The following is a 25,279-nucleotide window of genomic DNA, read 5'->3' as shown; positions in this document are numbered from 1 at the left end:
TTGGCTGGTTGCTAGGGTGTTGCTATGTGGTTGCTAGGGTACCCGGGGTGGTTGCTAGGGCGGTTGCTAGGGTCCCCATGATGGTTGCTAGGGCCGTTGCTAGGGTACTCAGGGTGGTTGCTAGGGTAATCGGGGCGGTTGCTAGGGTGTTGCTATGCGGTTGCTAGGGTACCCGGGGTGGTTGCTAGGTCGGTTGCTAGGGTCCCCATGATGGTTGCTAGGGCCGTTGCTAAGGTACCCAGGGTGGTTGCTAGGGTAATCGGGGCGGTTGCTAGGGTGTTGCTATGTGGTTGCTAGGGTACCCGGGGTGGTTGCTAGGGCGGTTGCTATGGTAACCTGGGTGGTTGCTAGGCAGTTGCTACGGTACTTGGGGTGGTTGCTAAGGTGTTGCTAGGCGGTTGCTAGGGTGTTTTGGCTGGTTGCTAGGCAGTTGCTATGGTCTCCTGGGTGGTTGCTATGATGTTACTAGGTGGTTGGTAGTTGTCACAGATGGTCACTATGTAGTTATTATAGAGTTCTTAGCCCATTTGAGCACTTAGCTAATCACTATTAGCATGTAGCTAATCACTGCTAGCATGACTAGCATGTTGGAAGTACAGTTTGCTAGCATGAGTCAAAAAATCCAACCGCCATGTCTCTACGATGTTCTGATGCAGAGATATAGGTCGTGCAAAACGGTTGCTAGGGTACTCCGTTTGGTTGCTATGGAGTGGCTTGGCAGCTGCCAATGGTGATACTCCAAAGGCTGCTCGCCAATATAAACCAACCCCCATGCCTCTACGAGGTTCTGATGCAGAGATATTGGTATTGAAAAATGGTTGCTAGGGTACTGTGTTTGGTTGCTAGGGTGTGGCCTGGCAGCTGCCAATGATGATACTCCAATGGTTGCTTGCTAATATAAACCAACCCCCATGCTTCTATGTCTTTTAGATGTTAAGATATCTCACTATACTTTGGGTTGCTAGGTAGCTCTTAATGGTTGCTAGGGCGTGGCTAGGTTGTCTTGAAGGTGATACATGATTGGCCGTTTGCTGCCCGAGTCAAACGAGCCCACCCTCATGTTTCTATGACACTTCTATCCAAAGTTATTCATTTGATCTTTTTCAATGGAAGTCTATGGGGCTTGTTGCTATGGCGCTCTATATGGTTGCTAGGGCGTGGCTTGATAGATTCACAGTGATCCTGAGAGACTGATTGGTTGCCTGATTCAAATGAGCCCACCCCCTTGTCTCTATGACACTGTGATGCAGAGTTATGTTCAATACAAAATCCCTAAGTAATTTCCCATAGTAGGAAAAGCACAGTGTTTCATGGGCGATCCCTCACCATACTATGTCAATGGGGCAACTTTGGGGGTCTCTAGCGCCCCAGGGGTACAACTTGTACGCCTCTGCGAGGTATCCTCTCGCACAGCTTGATAGCCTCTCCAAATGTGGTGATTCACATGTTTCTGCGAAATTCTCTCTCTGCGCTACGATTCGTCAAAGTTGGCCGTAATGCATTGTCTATGCGATTTTTCGGCCGATATTTCGCCCGGTGTACGAACATCGTACGCCCGATCGCTTATAAAAGTCATAGCACACCATTCCCGAATAGGCCGCACGATTTGACGCCTGTTTCGTTGGTCTGTGACGAAAACTGCGGGACTAGTTACGCGCCGAAATTTGTACGGAAGAATAATAATAATAACTAGAAGGTACATTTCCTGAAGAAAATGTGAGTGGTGCTTGCAGTGGCAAATCTCTGCGCCCTGTAGCCACCCATGATGCCTGTTTGATATCGTGGAGCCGTGATATAAGTTCTTTATATTGCTATATGGTTGCTAGGGCGCTCTATATGGTTGCTATGGTGTGCCTATATAGTTCATATAGTGATATTTAAAGATCATTTACCAGCCTGATTCCAAAAAGCCCAAGACAGTGTTTCTATATGGTTATTTTGATGATATATAGCTTTTAAATGTTGTTAAACAGCTGCTAGGGTGCTAAAATTGGTTGCTATGGCGTGGCTATGAAGTTGTTATGTCACTACTTATGGACTGCTTGATAGGCCGATACAAAAGAGCCCTCTGCCAAGCCTCTATGACTTTCTGATCCAAAGATATGATGTCAGATAGTTTTTCCAATGTTAAGTCTATGGGATATTTTCACACATTTTCTTCGCCCACTGTACGATTATCGTAAGTCCGATTGCTTAGAAAAGTCATAGCACACCTCTCCTCAATAAGCCGCACGTTTTGACATCTCATTCATGGGTCTGCGACAAAAAATGCAGGAGGAGTAGCGTGCCGAAATTTTGTCAAGGTGGATAGTAATAGTAACACTAGAAGGTACATTTCCTGAAGAAAATGTGAGTGGTGCTTGCAGTGGCAAAACTCGCCCCTCTGTTGCTAAGATGTGGTTGCTAGGGTACCCGGGGTGGTTGCTAGGGTCCCTATGATGGTTGCTATGGCCGTTGCTAGGGTACCCAGGGTGGTTGCTAGGGTAATCGGGGTGGTTGCTAGGGTGTTGCTATTTGGTTGCTAGGGTACCCGGGGTGGTTTCTAGGGCGGTTGCTAGGGTCCCCATGATGGTTGCTAGGGCCGTTGCTAGGGTACCCAGGGTGGTTGCTAGGGTAATCGGGGTGGTTGCTAGGGTGTTGCTATGTGGTTGCTAGGGTACCCGGGGTGGTTGCTAGGGCGGTTGCTAGGGTCCCCATGATGGTTGCTAGGGCCGTTGCTAGGGTACCCAGAGTGGTTGCTAGGGTAATCAGGGCGGTTGCTAGGGTGTTGCTATGTGGTTGCTAGGGTACCCGGGGTGGTTGCTAGGGCGGTTGCTAGGGTCCCCATGATGGTTGCTAGGGCCGTTGCTAGGGTACCCAGGGTGGTTGCTAGGGTAATCGGGGTGGTTGCTAGGGTAATCGGGGTGGTTGCTAGGGTACCCGGGGTGGTTGCTAGGGCGGTTGCTATGGTAACCTGGGTGGTTGCTAGGCAGTTGCTATGGTACTTGGGGTGGTTGCTAAGGTGTTGCTTGGCGGTTGCTAGGGTGTTTTGGCTGGTTGCTAGGCAGTTGCTATGGTCTCCTGGGTGGTTGCTATGATGTTACTAGGTGGTTGGTAGTTGTCACAGATGGTCACTATGTAGTTATTATAGAGTTCTTAGCCCATTTGAGCACTTAGCTAATCACTATTAGCATGTAGCTAATCACTGCTAGCATGACTAGCATGTTGGAAGTCCAGTGTGCTAGCATGAGTCAAAAAATCCAACCCCCATGTCTCTACGATGTTCTGATGCAGAGATATAGGTCGTGCAAAACGGTTGCTAGGGTAATCCGTTTGGTTGCTATGGAATGGCTTGGCAGCTGCCAATGACAATACTCCAAAGTCTGCTTGCCAATATAAACCAACCCCCATGTCTGTACAATGTTCTGATGAAGAGATATTGGCCTTGAAAAATGGTTGCTAGGGTACTCTAGTTGGTTGCTATGGAGTGGCTTGGCAGTTGCCAATGGTGATACTCCAAAGGTTGCTCGCCAATATAAACCAACCCCCATGTCTCTACGATGTTCTGATGCAGAGATATAGATCTTGCAAAACGGTTGCTAGGGTACTCCGTTTGGTTGCTATGGAGTGGCTTGGCAGCTGCCAATGGTGATACTCCAAAGGCTGCTGGCCAATATAAACCAACCCCCATGCCTCTACGATGTACTGATGCAGAGATATAGATCTTGCAAAACGGTTGCTAGGGTACTGTGTTTGGTTGCTAGGGAGTGGCCTGGCAGCTGCCAATGATGATACTCCAATGGTTGCTTGCTAATATAAACCAACCCCCATGCTTCTATGTCTTTCAGATGTGAAGATATCTCTCTATACTGTGGGTTGCTAGGTAGCTCTTAATGGTTGCTAGGGCGTGGCTAGGTTGTCTTGAAGGAGATACATGATTGGCCGTTTGCTGCCCGAGTCAAATGAGCCCACCCTCATGTTTCTATGACACTTCTATCCAAAGTTATTCATTTGATCTTTTTCAATGGAAGTCTATGGGGCTTGTTGCTATGGCGCTCTCTATGGTTGATAGGGCGTGGCTTGATAGATTCACAGTGATCCTGAGAGACTGATTGGTTGCCTGATTCAAATGAGCCCACCCCCTTGTCTCTATGACACTGTGATCCTGAGTTATGCACAATACAAAATCCCTATGTAATTTCCCACAGTAGGAAAAACACATTGTTTCATGGGCGATGCCTCACCATTGGCTTAGTATGGGGCAACTTTGGGGGGCTCTTGCGCCCCAGGGGTACAACTTATACCCCATTGCGGGGTATGATCGCGCACAGCCTGATAGCCTCTCCAAATGTGGTGATTCACATGTTTCTGCGAAATTCTCACTCGGAGCTACGATCCGTCAAAGTTGGCCGCAATGCATTGTCTATGGGATTTATCGCCCGATTTATCGCCCGCCGGACGAACATCGTACGCCCGATCGCTTATAAAAGTCATAGCACACCATTCCCGTATAGGCCGCACGATTTGACGCCTGTTTCGTTGGTCTGTGACGAAAACTGCGGGACTAGTTACGCGCCGAAATTTGTACGGATCTATAAGAAGCAGAATAATAATAAGTATGTGAGATAATAGTAGTAGTGCTTTGCCTCCGGCAAGCACCACTAACTAGAAGGTACATTTCCTGAAGAAAATGTGAGTGGTGCTTGCAGTGGCAAAACTCTGCGCCCTGTTGCTAGGTTGTTGCAATGAGGTTGCTACGGTGGTTGCTAAGGTACCCTGGGTGGTTGCTCAGGCGGTTGCTAGGGTCCCCATGATGGTTGCTAAGGTACCCAGGGTGGTTGCTAGGGTAATCTGAATGGTTGCTAGGGTCTAGCTATGTGGTTGCTAGGGTAACCGGGGTGGTTGCTAGGGCGGTTGCTAGGGTCCCCATGATGGTTGCTAGGGCCGTTGCTAAGGTACCCAGGGTGGTTGCTAGGGTAATCGGGGCGGTTGCTAGGGTGTTGCTATGTGGTTGCTAGGGTACCCGGGGTGGTTGCTAGGGTGTTGCTATGTGGTTGCTAGGGTACCCGGGGTGGTTGCTAGGGCGGTTGCTAGGGTCCCCATGATGGTTGCTAGGGCCGTTGCTAAGGTACCCAGGGTGGTTGCTAGGGTAATTGGGGCGGTTGCTAGGGTGTTGCTATGTGGTTGCTAGGGTACCCGGGGTGGTTGCTAGGGCGGTTGCTATGGTAACCTGGGTGGTTGCTAGGCAGTTGCTATGGTACTTGGGGTGGTTGCTAAGGTGTTGCTAGGCGGTTGCTAGGGTGTTTTGGCTGGTTGCTAGGCAGTTGCTATGGTCTCCTGGGTGGTCGCTATGATGTTACTAGGTGGTTGGTAGTTGTCACAGATGGTCACTATGTAGTTATTATAGAGTTCTTAGCCCATTTGAGCACTTAGCTAATCACTATTAGCATGTAGCTAATCACTGCTAGCATGACTAGCATGTTGGAAGTCAAGTGTGCTAGCATGAGTCAAAAAATCCAACCGCCATGTCTGTACGATGTTCTGATGCAGAGATATAGGTGGTGCAAAACGGTTGCTAGGGTAGTCCGTTTGGTTGCTATGGAGTGGCCTGGCAGCTGTCAATGATGATACTCCAATGGTCGCTTGCTAATATAAACCAACCCCCATGCTTCTATTTCTTTCAGATGTTAAGATATCTCTGTATACTTTGGGTTGCTAGGTAGCTCTTAATGGTTGCTAGGGCGTGGCTAGGTTGTCTTGAATGAGATACATGATTGGCCGTTTGCTTCCCGAGTCAAACGAGCCCACCCTCATGTTTCTATGACACTTCTATCCAAAGTTATTCATCTGATCTTTTTCAATGGAAGTCTATGGAGCTTGTTACTAAGGGGCTTGTTAATGGTTGCTAGGGCGTGGCTTGAAAGCCTCATAACGATCCTGAGAGACTGATTGGTTGCCTGATTCAAATGAGCCCACCCCCTTGTCTCTATGACTATGTGATCCTGAGTTATGTTCAATACAAAATCCCTATGTAATTTCCCACAGTAGGAAAAACACATTGTTTCATGTGCGATCCCTCACCATTGGCATAGAATGGGGCAACTTTGGGGGGCTCTTGCGCCCCAGGGGTACAACTTATACCCCATTGCGGGGTATGATCTTGCACAGCCTCATAGCCTCTCCAAATGTGGTGATTCACATGTTTCTGCAAAATTCTCTCTCGGAGCTACGAGCCGTCAAAGTTGGCCGCAATGCATTGTCTATGGGATTTTTCGCCCGATATTTCGCCCGGTGTACGAACATCGTACGCCCGATCGCTTATAAAAGTCATAGCACACCATTCCCGATTAGGCCGCACGATTTGACGCCTGTTTGGTTGGTCTGTGACGAAAACTGCGGGACTAGTTACGCGCCGAAATTCATACGGAAGAAGTAAGAATAATAAGAAGAATAATAAGTATGTGAGATAATAATAGTGATGCCTTGCCTCCGGCAAGCACCACTAACTAGAAGGTACATTTCCTGAAGAAAATGTGAGTGGTGCTTGCAGTGGCAAAACTCGCCCCTCTGTTGCTAGGGTGTGGTTGCTAGGGTACCCGGGGTGGTTGCTAGGGCGGTTGCTAGGGTCCCTATGATGGTTGCTGGGGCTGTTGCTAGGCTACCCAGGGTGGTTGCTAGGGTAATCGGGGTGGTTGCTAGGGTGTTGCTATGTGGTTGCTAGGGTACCAGGGGTGGTTGCTAGGGTCCCCATGATGGTTGCTAGGGCCGTTGCTAGGGTACTCAGGGTGGTTGCTAGGGTAATCGGGGTGGTTGCTAGGGTGTTGCTATGTGGTTGCTAGGGTACCAGGGGTGGTTGCTAGGGCGGTTGCTAGGGTCCCCATGATGGTTGCTAGGGCCGTTGCTAGGGTACTCAGGGTGGTTGCTAGGGTAATCGGGGTGGTTGCTAGGGTGTTGCTATGTGGTTGCTAGGGTACCCGGGGTGGTTGCTAGGGCGGTTGCTAGGGTCCCCATGATGGTTGCTAGGGCCGTTGCTAAGGTACCCAGGGTGGTTGCTAGGGTAATTGGGGCGGTTGCTAGGGTGTTGCTATGTGGTTGCTAGGGTACCTGGGGTGGTTGCTAGGGCGGTTGCTATGGTCTCCTGGGTGGTTGCTATGATGTTTCTAGGTGGTTGGTAGTTGTCACAGATGGTCACTATGTAGTTATTATAGAGTTCTTAACCCATTTGAGCACTTAGCTAATCACTATTAGCATGTAGCTAATCACTGCTAGCATGACTAGCATGTTGGAAGTCCAGTGTGCTAGCATGAGTCAAAAAATCCAACCGCCATGTCTGTACGATGTTCTGATGCAGAGATATAGGTCGTGCAAAACGGTTGCTAGGGTACTTCATTTGGTTGCTATGGAGTGGCTTGGCAGCTGCCAATGGTGATACTCCGAGGCTGCTCGCCAATATAAACCAACCCCCATGCCTCTACGATGTTCTGATGCAGAGATATAGATCTTGCAAAACGGTTGCTAGGGTACTGTGTTTGGTTGCTAGGGAGTGGCCTGGCAGCTGCCAATGATGATACTCCAATGGTCGCTTGCTAATATAAACCAACCCCCATGCTTCTATGTCTTTCAGATGTTAAGATATCTCTCTATACTTTGGGTTGCTAGGTAGCTCTTAATGGTTGCTAGGGCGTGGCTAGGTTGTCTTGAAGGAGATACATGATTGGCCGTTTGCTGCCCCGAGTCAAACGAGCCCACCCTCATGTTTCTATGACACTTCTATCCAAAGTTATTCATTTGATCTTTTTCAATGGAAGTCTATGGGGCTTGTTGCTATGGTGCTCTATATGGTTGCTAGGGCGTGGCTTGATAGCTGCATAATGATCCTGAGATTCTGATTGGTTGCCTGATTCAAATGAGCCCACCCCCTTGTCTCTATGACACTGTGATCCTGAGTTATGCACATTACAAAATCCCTATGTAATTTCCCATAGTAGGAAAAACACACTGTTTCATGGGCGATCCCTCACCATAATATGTCTATGGGGCAAATTTGGGGGGCCCTTGCGCCCCAGGGGTACAACTTATACCCCACTGCGGGGTATGTTCTCGCACAGCCTGATAGCCTCTCCAAATGTGGTGATTCACGTGTTTCTGCGAAATTCTCTCTTGGAGCTACGGTCTGTCAAAGTTTTCCGTAATGCATTTCCTATGGGACGTTTTTCGGGCGATTTTTCGCCCGCTGTACGAAAATCGTACGCCCGATCGCTTATAAAAGTCATAGCACCCTTCTCCTCAATAGGCCGCACGATTTGACGCCTGTTTTGTTGGTCTGTGACAAAAACTGCGGGACGAGTTACGCGCCGAAGTTTTGTACGGAAGAAGTAAGAAGAATAATAATAATAATAATAAGTATGTGAGATAGTAATAGTGTTGCCTTGCCTCCGGCAAGCACCACTAACTAGAAGGTACATTTCCTGAAGAAAATGTGAGTGGTGCTTGCAGTGGCAAAACTCGCCCCTCTGTTGCTAGGGTGTGGTTGCTAGGGTACCCGGGGTGGTTGCTAGGGCGGTTGCTAGGGTCCCTATGATGGTTGCTGGGGCTGTTGCTAGGCTACCCAGGGTGGTTGCTAGGGTAATCGGGGTGGTTGCTAGGGTGTTGCTATGTGGTTGCTAGGGTACCAGGGGTGGTTGCTAGGGTCCCCATGATGGTTGCTAGGGCCGTTGCTAGGGTACTCAGGGTGGTTGCTAGGGTAATCGGGGTGGTTGCTAGGGTGTTGCTATGTGGTTGCTAGGGTACCAGGGGTGGTTGCTAGGGCGGTTGCTAGGGTCCCCATGATGGTTGCTAGGGCCGTTGCTAGGGTACTCAGGGTGGTTGCTAGGGTAATCGGGGTGGTTGCTAGGGTGTTGCTATGTGGTTGCTAGGGTACCCGGGGTGGTTGCTAGGGCGGTTGCTAGGGTCCCCATGATGGTTGCTAGGGCCGTTGCTAAGGTACCCAGGGTGGTTGCTAGGGTAATTGGGGCGGTTGCTAGGGTGTTGCTATGTGGTTGCTAGGGTACCTGGGGTGGTTGCTAGGGCGGTTGCTATGGTCTCCTGGGTGGTTGCTATGATGTTTCTAGGTGGTTGGTAGTTGTCACAGATGGTCACTATGTAGTTATTATAGAGTTCTTAACCCATTTGAGCACTTAGCTAATCACTATTAGCATGTAGCTAATCACTGCTAGCATGACTAGCATGTTGGAAGTCCAGTGTGCTAGCATGAGTCAAAAAATCCAACCGCCATGTCTGTACGATGTTCTGATGCAGAGATATAGGTCGTGCAAAACGGTTGCTAGGGTACTTCATTTGGTTGCTATGGAGTGGCTTGGCAGCTGCCAATGGTGATACTCCAAAGGCTGCTCGCCAATATAAACCAACCCCCATGCCTCTACGATGTTCTGATGCAGAGATATAGATCTTGCAAAACGGTTGCTAGGGTACTGTGTTTGGTTGCTATGGAGTGGCCTGGCAGCTGCCAATGATGATACTCCAAAGTCTGCTTGCTAGTATTAATGATATAAACCAACCCCCATGCCTTAGTGATATTCAGATTTGAAGATATCTCTCTATGCTTTTGGTCGCTAGGTAGCTCTTAATGGTTGCTAGGGCGTGGCTAGGTTGTCTTGAAGGTGATACGTGATTGGCCGTTTGCTGCCCGATTCAAACGAGCCCACCCTCATGTTTCTATGACACTTCTATCCAAAGTTATTCATTTGATCTTTTTCAATGGAAGTATATGGGGCTTGTTGCTATGGCGCTCTATATGGTTGCTAGGGCGTGGCTTGATAGATTCACAGTGATCCTGAGAGACTGATTGGTTGCCTGATTAAAATGAGCCCACCCCCTTGTCTCTATGACATTGTGATCCAGAGTTATGTTCAATACAAAATCCCTATGTAATGTCCCACAGTAGGAAAAGCCCTCCCTATACTTTGTATTAGGGGCAAATTTGGGGGGCTCTAGCCCCCCAGGGGTACAACTTATACCCCAATGCGGGGTATGTTCTCGCACAGCCTGATAACCTCTCCACATGTGGTGATTCACGTGTTTCTGCGAAATTTTCTCTCGGAGCTACGATCCGTCAAAGTTGGCCGCAATGCATTGTCTATGCGATTTTTCGCCCGTTTTTTCGCCCGGTGTACGAACATCGTACGCCCGATCGCTTATAAAAGTCATAGCACACCATTCCCGATTAGGCCGCACGATTTGACGCCTCTTTTGCGGGTCTGTGACAAAAACTGCGGGACTAGTTACGCGCCGAAGTTTTGGCGGAAGAAGAATAAGAATAAGAATAAGAATAATAATAATAAGTATGTGAGATAGTAATAGTGATGCCTTGCCTCCGGCAAGCACCACTAACTAGAAGGTACATTTCCTGAAGAAAATGTGAGTGGTGCTTGCAGTGGCAAATCTCTGCGCCCTGTAGCCAATGATGCCTGTTTGATATTGTGGAGCCGTGATATAAGTTCTTTATATTGCTATATGGTTGCTAGGGCGCTCTATATGGTTGCTATGGTGTGCCTATATAGTTCATATAGTGATATTTAAAGATGATTTACCAGCCTGATTCCAAAAAGCCCAAGACAATGTATCTATATGGTTATTTTGATGATATATAGCTTTTAAATGTTGTTAAACAGTTGCTAGGGTGCTAAAATTGGTTGCTATGGCGTGGCTATGAAGTTGTTATGTCACTACTTATGGACTGCTTGATAGGCCGATTCAAAAGAGCCCTCTGCCAAGCCTCTATGACTTTCTGATCCAAAGATATGATGTCAGATAGTTTTTCCAATGTTAAGTCAATGGGATATTTTCACACATTTTCTTCGCCCGCTGTACGATTATCGTAAGTCCGATTGCTTAGAAAAGTCATAGCACACCTCTCCTCAATATCCCGCACGATTTGACACCTCATTCATGGGTCTGTGACAAAAAATGCGGGAGGAGTAGCGTGCCAAATTTCTGTCAAGGCGAATAGTAATAGTAACACTAGAAGGTACATTTCCTGAAGAAAATGTGAGTGGTGCTTGCAGTGGCAAAACTCGCCCCCTGTTGCTATAGGGTGTTGTAATGAGGTTGCTAGGGTGGTTGCTAGGGTACCCGGGTTGGTTGCTATGGTACATGGGATGGTTGCTAGGGTAATCGGGGCGGTTGCTAGGGTGTTGGTATGGGGTTGCTATGGTACCCGGGGTGATTGCTAGGGCGGTTGCTAGGGTCCCCATGATGGTTGCTAGGGCCGTTGCTAGGGTACTCAGGGTGGTTGCTAGGGTAATTGGGGTGGTTGCTAGGGTGTTGCTATGTGGTTGCTAGGGTACCCGGGGTGGTTGCTAGGGCGGTTGCTAGGGTCCCCATGATGGTTGCTAGGGCCGTTGCTAAGGTACCCAGGGTGGTTGCTAGGGTAATCGGGATGGTTGCTAGGGTGTTGCTATGTGGTTGCTAGGGTACCCGGGGTGGTCGCTAGGGCGGTTGCTAGGGTCCCCGTGATGGTTGCTAGGGCCGTTGCTAAGGTACCCAGGGTGGTTGCTAGGGTAATCGAGGCGGTTGCTAGGGTGCTGCTATGTGGTTGCTAGGGTACCCAGGGTGGTTGCTAGGGCGGTTGCTATGGTACTCGGGGTGGTTGCTAGGGTAATTGGGGCGGTTGCTAGGGTGTTGCTAGGCGGTTGCTAGGGTGTTTTGGCTGGTTGCTAGGCAGTTGCTATGGTCTCCTGGGTGGTTGCTATGATGTTACTAGGTGGTTGGTAGTTGTCACAGATGGTCACTATGTAGTTATTATAGAGTTCTTAGCCCATTTGAGCACTTAGCTAATCACTATTAGCATGTAGCTAATCACTGCTAGCATGACTAGCATGTTGGAAGTCCAGTGTGCTAGCATGAGTCAAAAAAATCCAACCGCCATGTCTGTACGATGTTCTGATGCAGAGATATAGGTCGTGCAAAACTGTTGCTAGGGTACTCCGTTTGGTTGCTATGGAGTGGCTTGGCAGCTGCCAATGGTGATACTCCAAAGGCTGCTCGCCAATATAAACCAGCCCCCATGCCTCTACGATGTTCTGATGCAGAGATATAGATCTTGCAAAACGGTTGCTAGGGTACTGTGTTTGGTTGCTAGGGAGTGGCCTGGCAACTGCCAATGATGATACTCCGAAGTCTGCTTGCTAGTATGAATGATAAAAATCAACCCCCATGCCTTTATGATATTCAGATTTGAAGATATCTCTCTATGCTTTTGGTCGCTAGGGAGGTCCAAATGGTTGCTAGGGCGTGGCTATGAAGTGTTGAAGGTGATTCGTGATTGGCCATTTGCTGCCCCGAGTCAAACGAGCCAACCCTCATGTTTCTATGACACTTCTATCCAAAGTTATTCATTTTATATTTTTCAATGGAAGTCTATGGAGCTTGTTGCTATGGTGCTCTATATGGTTGCTAGGGCGTGGCTTGATAGCTTCATAATGATCATGAGAGTCTGATTGGTTGCCTGATTCAAATGAGCCCACCCCCTTGTCTCTATGACTATGTGATCCATAGTTATGTTCAATGCAAAATCCCTATGTAATTTCCCACAGTAGGAAAAACACATTGTTTCATGGGCGATCCCTCACCATTGGCTTAGAATGGGGCAACTTTGGGGGGCTCTTGCGCCCCAGGGGTGCAACTTGTACCCCATTGCGGGGTATGATCGCGCACAGCCTGATAGCCTCTCCAAATGTGGTGATTCACATGTTTCTGCGAAATTCTCTCTCGGAGCTACGATCCGTCAAAGTTGGCCGTAATGCATTGTCTATGCGATTTTTCGGCCGTTATTTCGCCCGGTGTACGAACATCGTACGCCCGATCGCTTATAAAAGTCATAGCACACCATTCCCGACAAGGCCGCACGATTTGACGCCTGTTTCGTTGGTCTGTGACGAAAACTGCGGGACTAGTTACGCGCCGAAATTTTGGCGGAAGAAGAATAATAAGAATAATAATAATAAGTATGCGAGATAGTAATAGTGATGCCTTGCCTCCGGCAAGCACCACTAACTAGAAGGTACATTTCCTGAAGAAAATGTGAGTGGTGCTTGCAGTGGCAAAACTCGCCCCTCTGTTGCTAGGCTGTTGCAATGAGGTTGCTACGGTGGTTGCTAAGGTACCCTGGGTGGTTGCTAGGGCGGTTGCTAGGGTCCCCATGATGGTTGCTAAGGTACCCTCGGTGGTTGCTAGGGTAATCTGGGTGGTTGATAGGGTCCCCAGGATGGTTGCTAGGGCCGTTGCTAGGGTACCCAGGGTGGTTGCTAGGGTAATCGGGGTGGTTGCTAGGGTGTTGCTATGTGGTTGCTAGGGTACCCGGGGTGGTTGCTAGGGCGGTTGCTAGGGTCCCCATGATGGTTGCTAGGGCCGTTGCTAGGGTACTCAGGGTGGTTGCTAGGGTAATCGGGGTGGTTGCTAGGGTGTTGCTATGTGGTTGCTAGGGTACCCGGGGTGGTTGCTAGGGCGGTTGCTAGGGTCCCCATGACGGTTGCTAGGGCCGTTGCTAAGGTACCCAGGGTGGTTGCTAGGGTAATTGGGGCGGTTGCTAGGGTGTTGCTATGTGGTTGCTAGGGTACCCGGGGTGGTTGCTAGGGCGGTTGCTATGGTAACCTGGGTGGTTGCTAGGCAGTTGTTACGGTACTTGGGTTGGTTGCTAAGGTGTTGCTAGGCGGTTGCTAGGGTGTTTTGGCTGGTTGCTAGGCAGTTGCTATGGTCTCCTGGGTGGTTGCTATGATGTTACTAGGTGGTGGGTAGTTGTCACAGATAGTCACTATGTAGTTATTATAGAGTTCTTAGCCCATTTGAGCACTTAGCTAATCACTATTAGCATGTAGCTAATCACTGCTAGCATGACTAGCATGTTGGAAGTCCAGTGTGCTAGCATGAGTCAAAAAAATCCAACCGCCATGTCTGTACGATGTTCTGATGCAGAGATATAGGTCGTGCAAAACGGTTGCTAGGGTACTCCGTTTGGTTGCTATGGAGTGGCTTGGCAGCTGCCAATGGTGATACTCCAAAGGCTGCTCGCCAATATAAACCAACCCCCATGCCTCTACGATGTTCTGATGCAGAGATATAGATCTTGCAAAACGGTTGCTAGGGTACTGTGTTTGGTTGCTAGGGAGTGGCCTGGCAACTGCCAATGATGATACTCCGAAGTCTGCTTGCTAGTATGAATGATATAAACCAACCCCCATGCCTTTATGATATTCAGATTTGAAGATATCTCTCTATGCTTTTGGTCGCTAGGGAGGTCCAAATGGTTGCTAGGGCGTGGCTATGAAGTGTTGAAGGTGATTCGTGATTGGCCGTTTGCTGCCCGAGTCAAACGAGCCAACCCTCATGTTTCTATGACACTTCTATCAAAAGTTATTCATTTTATATTTTTCAATGGAAGTCTATGGAGCTTGTTGCTATGGTGCTCTATATGGTTGCTAGGGCGTGGCTTGATAGCTTCATAATGATCATGAGAGTCTGATTGGTTGCCTGATTCAAATGAGCCCACCCCCTTGTCTCTATGACTATGTGATCCATAGTTATGTTCATCGCAAAATCCCTATGTAATTTCCCACAGTAGGAAAAACGCATTGTTTCATGGGCGATCCCTCCCCATTGGCTTAGTATGGGGCAAATTTGGGGGGCTCTTGCGCCCCAGGGGTACAACTTATACCCCATTGCGGGGTATGATCGCGCACAGCCTGATAGCCTCTCCAAATGTGGTGATTCACATGTTTCTGCGAAATTCTCTCTCGGAGCTACGATCCGTCAAAGTTGGCCGTAATGCATTGTCTATGCGATTTTTCGGCCGTTATTTCGCCCGGTGTACGAACATCGTACGCCCGATCGCTTATAAAAGTCATAGCACACCATTCCCGATTAGGCCGCACGATTTGACGCCTGTTTCGTTGGTCTGTGACGAAAACTGCGGGACTAGTTACGCGCCGAAATTCTGGCGGAAGAAGAATAATAAGAATAATAATAAGTATGTGAGATAATAATAGTGATGCCTTGCCTCCGGCAAGCACCACTAACTAGAATGTACATTTCCTGAAGAAAATGTGAGTGGTGCTTGCAGTGGCAAAACTCGCCCCTCTGTTGCTAAGGTGTTGCAATGAGATTGCTAGGGTACATGGGGTGGTTGCTAGGTCGGTTGCTAGGGTACCAAGGACGGTTGCTAGGGCCGTTGCTAGGTTGCCCAGGGTGGTTGCTAGGGTAATCGGGGTGGTTGCTAGGGTGTTGCTATGTGGTTGCTAGGGTACCCGGGGTGGTTGCTAGGTCGGTTGCTAGGGCCGTTGCTAGGGTACCCAGGGTGGTTGCTAGGGTAATCGGGGTGGTTGCTAGGGTGTTGCTATGTGGTTGCTAGGGTACCCGGGGTGGTTGCTAGGGCGGTTGCTAGGGTCCCCATGATGGTTGCTAGGGCCGTTGCTAGGGTACGCAGGGTGGTTGCTAGGGTAATCGGGGTGGTTGCTAGGGTGTTGCTATGTGGTTGCTAGGGTACCCGGGGTGGTTGCTAGGGCGGTTGCTAGGGTCCCCATGATGGTTGCTAGGGCCGTTGCTAAGGTACCCAGGGTGGTTGCTAGGGTAATTGGGGCGGTTGCTAGGGTGTTGCTATGTGGTTGCTAGGGTACCCTGGGTGGTTGCTAGTGCGGTTGCTATGGTAACCTGGGTGGTTGCTAGGCAGTTGCTACGGTACTTGGGGTGGTTGCTAAGGTGTTGCTAGGCGGTTGCTAGGGTGTTTTGGCTGGTTGCTAGGCAGTTGCTATGGTCTCCTGGGTGGTTGCTATGATGTTACTAGGTGGTTGGCAGTTGTCACAGATGGTCACTATGTAGTTATTATAGAGTTCTTAGCCCATTTGAGCACTTAGCTAATCACTATTAGCATGTAGCTAATCACTGCTAGCATGACTAGCATGTTGGAAGTCCAGTGTGCTAGCATGAGTCAAAAAATCCAACCGCCATGTCTGTACGATGTTCTGATGCAGAGATATAGGTCGTGCAAAACGGTTGCTAGGGTACTCCGTTTGGTTGCTATGGAGTGGCTTGGCAACTGCCAATGGTGATACTCCAAAGGCTGCTCGCCAATATAATCCAACCCCCATGCCTCTACGATGTTCTGATGCAGAGATATAGATCTTGCAAAACGGTTGCTAGGGTACTGTGTTTGGTTGCTAGGGAGTGGCCTGGCAACTGCCAATGATGATACTCCGAAGTCTGCTTGCTAGTATGAATGATATAAACCAACCCCCATGCCTGTATGATATTCAGATTTGAAGATATCTCTCTATGCTTTTGGTCGCTAGGGAGGTCCAAATGGTTGCTAGGGCGTGGCTATGAAGTGTTGAAGATGATTCGTGATTGGCCATTTGCTGCCCCGAGTCAAACGAGCCCACCCTCATGTTTCTATGACACTTCTATCCAAAGTTATTCATTTTATATTTTTCAATGGAAGTCTATGGAGCTTGTTGCTATGGTGCTCTATATGGTTGCTAGGGCGTGGCTTGATAGCTTCATAATGATCATGAGAGACTGATTGGTTGCCTGATTCAAATGAGCCCACCCCCTTGTCTCTATGACTATGTGATCCATAGTTATGTTCAATGCAAAATCCCTATGTAATTTCCCACAGTAGGAAAAACACATTGTTTCATGGGCGATCCCTCCCCATTGGCTTAGTATGGGGCAACTTTGGGGGGCTCTTGCGCCCCAGGGGTACAACTTATACCCCATTGCGGGGTATGATCGCGCACAGCCTGATAGACTCTCCAAATGTGGTGATTCACATGTTTCTGCGAAATTCTCTCTCGGAGCTACGATCCGTCAAAGTTGGCCGTAATGCATTGTCTATGCGATTTTTCGGCCGTTATTTCGCCCGGTGTACGAACATCGTACGCCCGATCGCTTATAAAAGTCATAGCACACCATTCCCGATTAGGCCGCACGATTTGACGCCTGTTTCGTTGGTCTGTGTCTAAAACTGCGGGACAAGTTACGCGCCGAAATTTTGGCGGAAGAAGAATAAGAATAAGAATAATAAGTATGTGAGATAATAGTAGTAGTGCTTTGCCTCCGGCAAGCACCACTAATAAGTATGTGAGATAATAGTAGTAGTGCTTTGCCTCCGGCAAGCACCACTAATAAGTATGTGAGATAATAGTAGTAGTGCTTTGCCTCCGGCAAGCACCACTAATAATAAGTATGTGAGATAATAATAGTGATGCTTTGCCTCCGGCAAGCACCACTAATAACTAGAAGGTACATTTCCTGAAGAAAATGTGAGTGGTGCTTGCAGTGGCAAAACTCGGCGCCCTGTAGCCACCCATGATGCCTCTGTGATGTTTTGAAGCAGAGATAGAAGGATTTATATTGCTACATGGTTGCTAGGGTGCTCTATATGGTTGCTATGGTGTGACTATATAGTTTATGGGGTGATATTTAAAGATTATTTACCAGCCTGAATGCAAAAAGCCCAAGCCAGTGTTTCTATATAGTTATTTTTGCTGAGATACAGCTTTTAAATGTAGTTAAACAGTTGCTAGGGGGCTAAAATTGGTTGCTAGGGCATGGATATGAAGTTGTTATGTCACTACTTATGGACTGCTTGATAGGCCGAGTCAATAGAGCCCTCTCCCAAGCCTCTATGACTTTCTGATCCAAAGATATGATGTCAGATAGTTTTACCAATGTTAAGTCAATGGGATATTTTCACACATTTTCTTCGCCTGCTGTACGATTATAGAAAGTCCAATTGCTTAGAAAAGTCATAGCACACCTCTCCTCAATATCCCGCACGATTTGACACCTCATTCATGGATCTGTGACAAAAAATGCGGGAGGAGTAGCATGCCAAAGTTTTGTCAAGGCGAATAGTAATAGTAACACTAGAAGGTACATTTCCTGAAGAAAATGTGAGTGGTGCTTGCAGTGGCAAAACTCGCCCCTCTGTTGCTAAGGTGTGGTTGCTAGGGTACCCGGGGTGGTTGCTAGGGTCCCTATGATGGTTGCTAGGGCCGTTGCTAGGGTACCCAGGGTGGTTGCTAGGGTAATCGGGGTGGTTGCTAGGGTGTTGCTATGTGGTTGCTAGGGTACCCGGGATGGTTGCTAGGGCGGTTGCTAGGGTCCCCATGATGGTTGCTAGGGCCGTTGCTAGGGTACCCAGGGTGGTTGCTAGGGTAACTGGGGTGGTTGCTAGGGTGTTGCTATGTGGTTGCTAGGGTACCCGGGGTGGTTGCTAGGGCGGTTGCTAGGGTCCCCATGATGGTTGCTAGGGCCGTTGCTAGGGTACTCAGGGTGGTTGCTAGGGTAATCGGGGTGGTTGCTAGGGTGTTGCTATGTGGTTGCTAGGGTACCCGGGGTGGTTGCTAGGGCGGTTGCTAGGGTCCCCATGATGGTTGCTAGGGCCGTTGCTAAGGGACCCAGGGTGGTTGCTAGGGTCATTGAGGCGTTTGCTAGGGTGTTGCTATGTGGTTGCTAGGGTACCCGGGGTGGTTGCTAGGGTGGTGGCTAGGGTGGTTGCTAGGGTAACCTGGGTGGTTGCTAGGCAGTTGCTACGGTACTTGGGGTGGTTGCTAAGGTGTTGCTAGGCGGTTGCTAGGGTGTTTTGGCTGGTTGCTAGGCAGTTGCTATGGTCTCCTGGGTGGTTGCTATGATGTTACTAGGTGGTTGGTAGTTGTCACAGATGGTCACTATGTAGTTATTATAGAGTTCTTAGCCCATTTGAGCACTTAGCTAATCACTATTAGCATCTAGCTAATCACTGCTAGAATGACTAGCATGTTGGAAGTCCAGTGTGCTAGCATGAGTCAAAAAATCCAACCGCCATGTCTGTACGATGTTCTGATGCAGAGATATAGGTCGTGCAAAACGGTTGCTAGGGTACTCCGTTTGGTTGCTATGGAGTGGCTTGGCAGCTGCCAATGGTGATACTCCAAAGGCTGCTCGCCAATATAAACCAACCCCCATGCCTCTACGATGTTCTGATGCAGAGATATAGATCTTGCAAAACGGTTGCTAGGGTACTGTGTTTGGTTGCTAGGGAGTGGCCTGGCAGCTGCCAATGATGATACTCCAATGGTTCCTTGCTAATATAAACCAACCCCCATGCGTCTATGTCTTTCAGATGTTAAGATATCTCTCTATACTTTGGGTTGCTAGGTAGCTCTTAATGGTTGCTAGGGCGTGGCTAGGTTGTCTTGAAGGAGATGCATGATTGGCCGTTTGCTGCCCGAGTCAAACGAGCCCACCCTCATGTTTCTATGACACTTCTATCCAAAGTTATTCATTTTAACTTTTTCAATGGAAGTCTATGGAGCTTGTTGCTATGGTGCTCTATATGGTTGCTAGGGCGTGGCTTGATAGCTTCATAATGATCTTGAGAGACTGATTGGTTGCCTGATTCAAATGAGCCCACCCCTTTGTCTCTATGACTATGTGATCCATAGTTATGTTGAATGCAAAATCCCTGTGTAATTTCCCACAGTAGGAAAAACACATTGTTTCATGGGCGATCCCTCCCCATTGGCTTAGTATGGGGCAACTTTGGGGGGCTCTTGCGCCCCAGGGGTACAACTTATACCCCATTGCGGGGTATGATCGTGCACAGCCTCATAGCCTCTCCAAATGTGGTGATTCACATGTTTCTGCGAAACTCTCTCTCGGAGCTACGATCCGTCAAAGTTGGCCGTAATGCATTGTCTATGCGATTTTTCGGCCGTTATTTCGCCCGGTGTACGAACATCGTACGCCCGATTGCTTATAAAAGTCATAGCACACCATTCCCGTATAGGCCGCACGATTTGACGCCTGTTTCGTTGGTCTGTGACAAAAACTGCGGGACTAGTTACGCGCCGAAATTTGTACGGATCTATAAGAAGAAGCAGAATAATAATAAGTATGTGAGATAATAGTAGTAGTGCTTTGCCTCCGGCAAGCACCACTAACTAGAAGGTACATTTCCTGAAGAAAATGTGAGTGGTGCTTGCAGTGGCAAAACTCGCCCCCTGTTGCTATAGGGTGTTGTAATGAGGTTGCTAGGGTGGTTGCTAGGGTACCCGGGTTGGTTGCTATGGTACATGGGATGGTTGCTAGGGTAATCGGGGCGGTTGCTAGGGTGTTGGTATGGGGTTGCTATGGTACCCGGGGTGATTGCTAGGGCGGTTGCTAGGGTCCCCATGATGGTTGCTAGGGCCGTTGCTAGGGTACTCAGGGTGGTTGCTAGGGTAATTGGGGTGGTTGCTAGGGTGTTGCTATGTGGTTGCTAGGGTACCCGGGGTGGTTGCTAGGGCGGTTGCTAGGGTCCCCATGATGGTTGCTAGGGCCGTTGCTAAGGTACCCAGGGTGGTTGCTAGGGTAATCGGGATGGTTGCTAGGGTGTTGCTATGTGGTTGCTAGGGTACCCGGGGTGGTCGCTAGGGCGGTTGCTAGGGTCCCCGTGATGGTTGCTAGGGCCGTTGCTAAGGTACCCAGGGTGGTTGCTAGGGTAATCGAGGCGGTTGCTAGGGTGCTGCTATGTGGTTGCTAGGGTACCCAGGGTGGTTGCTAGGGCGGTTGCTATGGTACTCGGGGTGGTTGCTAGGGTAATTGGGGCGGTTGCTAGGGTGTTGCTAGGCGGTTGCTAGGGTGTTTTGGCTGGTTGCTAGGCAGTTGCTATGGTCTCCTGGGTGGTTGCTATGATGTTACTAGGTGGTTGGTAGTTGTCACAGATGGTCACTATGTAGTTATTATAGAGTTCTTAGCCCATTTGAGCACTTAGCTAATCACTATTAGCATGTAGCTAATCACTGCTAGCATGACTAGCATGTTGGAAGTCCAGTGTGCTAGCATGAGTCAAAAAAATCCAACCGCCATGTCTGTACGATGTTCTGATGCAGAGATATAGGTCGTGCAAAACTGTTGCTAGGGTACTCCGTTTGGTTGCTATGGAGTGGCTTGGCAGCTGCCAATGGTGATACTCCAAAGGCTGCTCGCCAATATAAACCAGCCCCCATGCCTCTACGATGTTCTGATGCAGAGATATAGATCTTGCAAAACGGTTGCTAGGGTACTGTGTTTGGTTGCTAGGGAGTGGCCTGGCAACTGCCAATGATGATACTCCGAAGTCTGCTTGCTAGTATGAATGATAAAAATCAACCCCCATGCCTTTATGATATTCAGATTTGAAGATATCTCTCTATGCTTTTGGTCGCTAGGGAGGTCCAAATGGTTGCTAGGGCGTGGCTATGAAGTGTTGAAGGTGATTCGTGATTGGCCATTTGCTGCCCCGAGTCAAACGAGCCAACCCTCATGTTTCTATGACACTTCTATCCAAAGTTATTCATTTTATATTTTTCAATGGAAGTCTATGGAGCTTGTTGCTATGGTGCTCTATATGGTTGCTAGGGCGTGGCTTGATAGCTTCATAATGATCATGAGAGTCTGATTGGTTGCCTGATTCAAATGAGCCCACCCCCTTGTCTCTATGACTATGTGATCCATAGTTATGTTCAATGCAAAATCCCTATGTAATTTCCCACAGTAGGAAAAACACATTGTTTCATGGGCGATCCCTCACCATTGGCTTAGAATGGGGCAACTTTGGGGGGCTCTTGCGCCCCAGGGGTGCAACTTGTACCCCATTGCGGGGTATGATCGCGCACAGCCTGATAGCCTCTCCAAATGTGGTGATTCACATGTTTCTGCGAAATTCTCTCTCGGAGCTACGATCCGTCAAAGTTGGCCGTAATGCATTGTCTATGCGATTTTTCGGCCGTTATTTCGCCCGGTGTACGAACATCGTACGCCCGATCGCTTATAAAAGTCATAGCACACCATTCCCGACAAGGCCGCACGATTTGACGCCTGTTTCGTTGGTCTGTGACGAAAACTGCGGGACTAGTTACGCGCCGAAATTTTGGCGGAAGAAGAATAATAAGAATAATAATAATAAGTATGCGAGATAGTAATAGTGATGCCTTGCCTCCGGCAAGCACCACTAACTAGAAGGTACATTTCCTGAAGAAAATGTGAGTGGTGCTTGCAGTGGAAAAACTCGCCCCTCTGTTGCTAGGCTGTTGCAATGAGGTTGCTACGGTGGTTGCTAAGGTACCCTGGGTGGTTGCTAGGGCGGTTGCTAGGGTCCCCATGATGGTTGCTAGGGCCGTTGCTAAGGTACCCAGGGTGGTTGCTAGGGTAATCGGGATGGTTGCTAGGGTGTTGCTATGTGGTTGCTAGGGTACCCGGGGTGGTTGCTAGGGCGGTTGCTAGGGTCCCCATGATGGTTGCTAGGGCGGTTGCTAGGCTACCCAGGGTGGTTGCTAGGGTAATCGGGGCGGTTGCTATGGTGTTGCTATGTGGTTGCTAGGGTACCCGGGGTGGTTGCTAGGGCGGTTGCTAGGGTCCCCATGATGATTGCTAGGGCCGTTGCTAAGGTACCCAGGGTGGTTGCTAGGGTAATCGGGGTGGTTGCTAGGGTGTTGCTATGCGGTTGCTAGGGTACCCGGGGTGGTTGCTAGGGTGGTTGCTAGGGTCCCCATGATGGTTGCTAGGGCCGTTGCTAAGGTACCCAGGGTGGTTGCTAGGGTAATCGGGGCGGTTGCTAGGGTGTTGCTATGTGGTTGCTAGGGTACCCGGGGCGGTTGCTAGGGCGGTTGCTATGGTAACCTGGGTGGTTGCTAGGCAGTTGCTACGGTACTTGGGGGGGTTGCTAAGGTGTTGCTAGGCGGTTGCTAGGGTGTTTTGGCTGGTTGCTAGGCAGTTGCTATGGTCTCCTGGGTGGTTGCTATGATGTTACTAGGTGGTTGGTAGTTGTCACAGATGGTCACTATGTAGTTATTATAGAGTTCTTAGCCCATTTGAGCACTTAGCTAATCACTATTAGCATGTAGCTAATCACTGCTAGCATGACTAGCATGTTGGAAGTCCAGTGTGCTAGCATGAGTCAAAAAATCCAACCGCCATGTCTGTGCGATGTTCTGATGCAGAGATATAGGTCGTGCAAAACGGTTGCTAGGGTACTCCATTTGGTTGCTATGGAGTGGCTTGGCAACTGCCAATGATGATACTCTAAAGGCTGCTCGTCAATATAAACCAACCCCCATGCCTCTACGATGTTCTGATGCAGAGATATAGATCTTGCAAAACGGTTGCTAGGGTACTGTGTTTGGTTGCTAGGGAGTGGCCTGGCAGCTGCCAATGATGATACTCCATTGGTTGCTTGCTAATATAAACCAACCCCCATGCTTCTATGTCTTTCAGATGTTAAGATATCTATCTTTGGATTTTGGTTGCTAGGTAGCTCTTAATGGTTGCTAGGGCGTGGCTAGGTTGTCATGAAGGAGATACATGATTGGCCGTTTGCTGCCCGAGTCAAACGAGCCCACCCTCATGTTTCTATGACACTTCTATCCAAAGTTATTCATTTGATCTTTTTCAATGGAAGTCTATGGGGCTTGTTGCTATGGCGCTCTATATGGTTGCTAGGGCGTGGCTTGATAGATTCAGAGTGATCCTGAGAGACTGATTGGTTGCCTGATTAAAATGAGCCCACCCCCTTGTCTCTATGACATTGTGATCCAGAGTTATGTTCAATACAAAATCTCTATGTAATGTCCCATAGCAGGAAAAGTCCTCCCTATACTTTGTATTAGGGCCATTTTTGGGGGGCTCTCGCGCCCCAGGGGTACAACTTATACCCCAATGCGGGGTATGTTCTGGCACAGGCTGATAGCCTCTCCAGATGTGGTGATTCACGTGTTTCTGCGAAATTCTCTCTCGGAGCTACGATCCGTCAAAGTTGGCCCCAATGCATTGTCTATGGGATTTTTCGCCCGTTTTTTCGCCCGGTGTACGAACATCGTACGCCCGATCGCTTATAAAAGTCATAGCACACCATTCCCGATTAGGCCGCACGATTTGACGCCTGTTTCGTTGGTCTGTGACAAAAACTGCGGGACTAGTTACGCGCCGAAATTTGTACGGATCTAGAAGAAGAAGAAGAAGAATAATAAGTATGTGAGATAATAATAGTAGTGCCTTGCCTCCGGCAAGCACCACTAATAATAATAAGTATGTGAGATAGTAATAGTGATGCCTTGCCTCCGGCAAGCACCACTAACTAGAAGGTACATTTCCTGAAGAAAATGTGAGTGGTGCTTGCAGTGGCAAAACTCGGCGCCCTGTAGCCACCCATGATGCCTGTGTGATGTTTTGAAGCAGAGATAGAAGGATTTATATTGCTACATGGTTGCTAGGGTGCTCTATATGGTTGCTATGGTGTGACTATATAGTTTATGGGGTGATATTTAAAGATTATTTACCAGCCTGAATGCAAAAAGCCCAAGCCAGTGTTTCTATATAGTTATTTTGCTGACATATAGCATTTATTTGTTAAACAGTTGCTATGGTGCTAAAAGTGGTTGCTAGGGCGTGGCTATGAAGTTGTTATGTCACTACTTATGTACTGCTTGATAGGCTGAGTCAAAAGAGCCCTCTGCCAAGCCTGTATGACTTTCTGATCCAAAGATATGATGTCAGATAGTTTTTCCAATGTTAAGTCAATGGGATATTTTCACACATTTTCTTCGCCCGCTGTACGATTATCGTAAGTCCGATTCCTTAGAAAAGTCATAGCACACCTCTCCTCAATAAGCCGCACGTTTTGACATCTCATTCATGGGTCTGCGACAAAAAATGCGGGAGGAGTAGCGTGCCAAAGTTCTGTCAAGGCGAATAGTAATAGTAACACTAGAAGGTACATTTCCTGAAGAAAATGTGAGTGGTGCTTGCAGTGGCAAAACTCGCCCCTCTGTTGCTAGGGTGTTGCAATGAGGTTGCTACGATGGTTGCTAAGGTACCCGGGGTGGTTGCTAGGGCGGTTGCTAGGGTCCCCATGATGGTTGCTAGGGCCGTTGCTAGGGTACTCAGGGTGGTTGCTAGGGTAATCGGGGTGGTTGCTAGGGCGGTTGCTAGGGTCCCCATGATGGTTGCTAGGGCCGTTGCTAAGGTACCCAGGGTGGTTGCTAGGGTAATCGGGGTGGTTGCTAGGGTGTTGCTATGTGGTTGCTAGGGTACCCGGGGTGGTTGCTAGGGCGGTTGCTAGGGTCCCCATGATGGTTTTTAGGGCCGTTGCTAGGGTACCCAGGGTGGTTGCTAGGGTAATCGGGGTGGTTGCTAGGGTGTTGCTATGTGGTTGCTAGGGTACCCGGGGTGGTTGCTAGGGCGGTTGCTAGGGTCCCCATGATGGTTGCTAGGGCCGTTGCTAGGGTACTCAGGGTGGTTGCTAGGGTAA

The 25,279-nt window shown here is 48.8% G+C and overlaps 2 long non-coding RNA genes across 2 annotated transcripts in view; both read left to right on the top strand.

Annotated features, from left to right (window-relative positions):
* The window catches only part of LOC127957868 (uncharacterized), a 116,666-nt gene that overhangs the window by 33,541 nt on the left and 57,846 nt on the right, over positions 1–25,279 (top strand). Inside the window, exon 4 of the long non-coding RNA XR_008153880.1 lies at positions 4,652–5,257. This is a non-coding gene — a long non-coding RNA (uncharacterized LOC127957868). The remainder of the gene's footprint in view (positions 1–4,651; positions 5,258–25,279) is intronic.
* Positions 13,651–25,279, top strand: part of LOC127957864 (uncharacterized) — a 33,537-nt gene continuing 21,908 nt past the window's right edge. Inside the window, exon 1 of the long non-coding RNA XR_008153875.1 lies at positions 13,651–15,122. This is a non-coding gene — a long non-coding RNA (uncharacterized LOC127957864). The remainder of the gene's footprint in view (positions 15,123–25,279) is intronic.

Source organism: Carassius gibelio, chromosome B5 (assembly GCF_023724105.1).
Source record: "Carassius gibelio isolate Cgi1373 ecotype wild population from Czech Republic chromosome B5, carGib1.2-hapl.c, whole genome shotgun sequence".
Taxonomy (NCBI): Eukaryota; Metazoa; Chordata; class Actinopteri; order Cypriniformes; family Cyprinidae; genus Carassius; species Carassius gibelio.
This window is presented reverse-complemented; position numbering and strand designations above follow the sequence as displayed.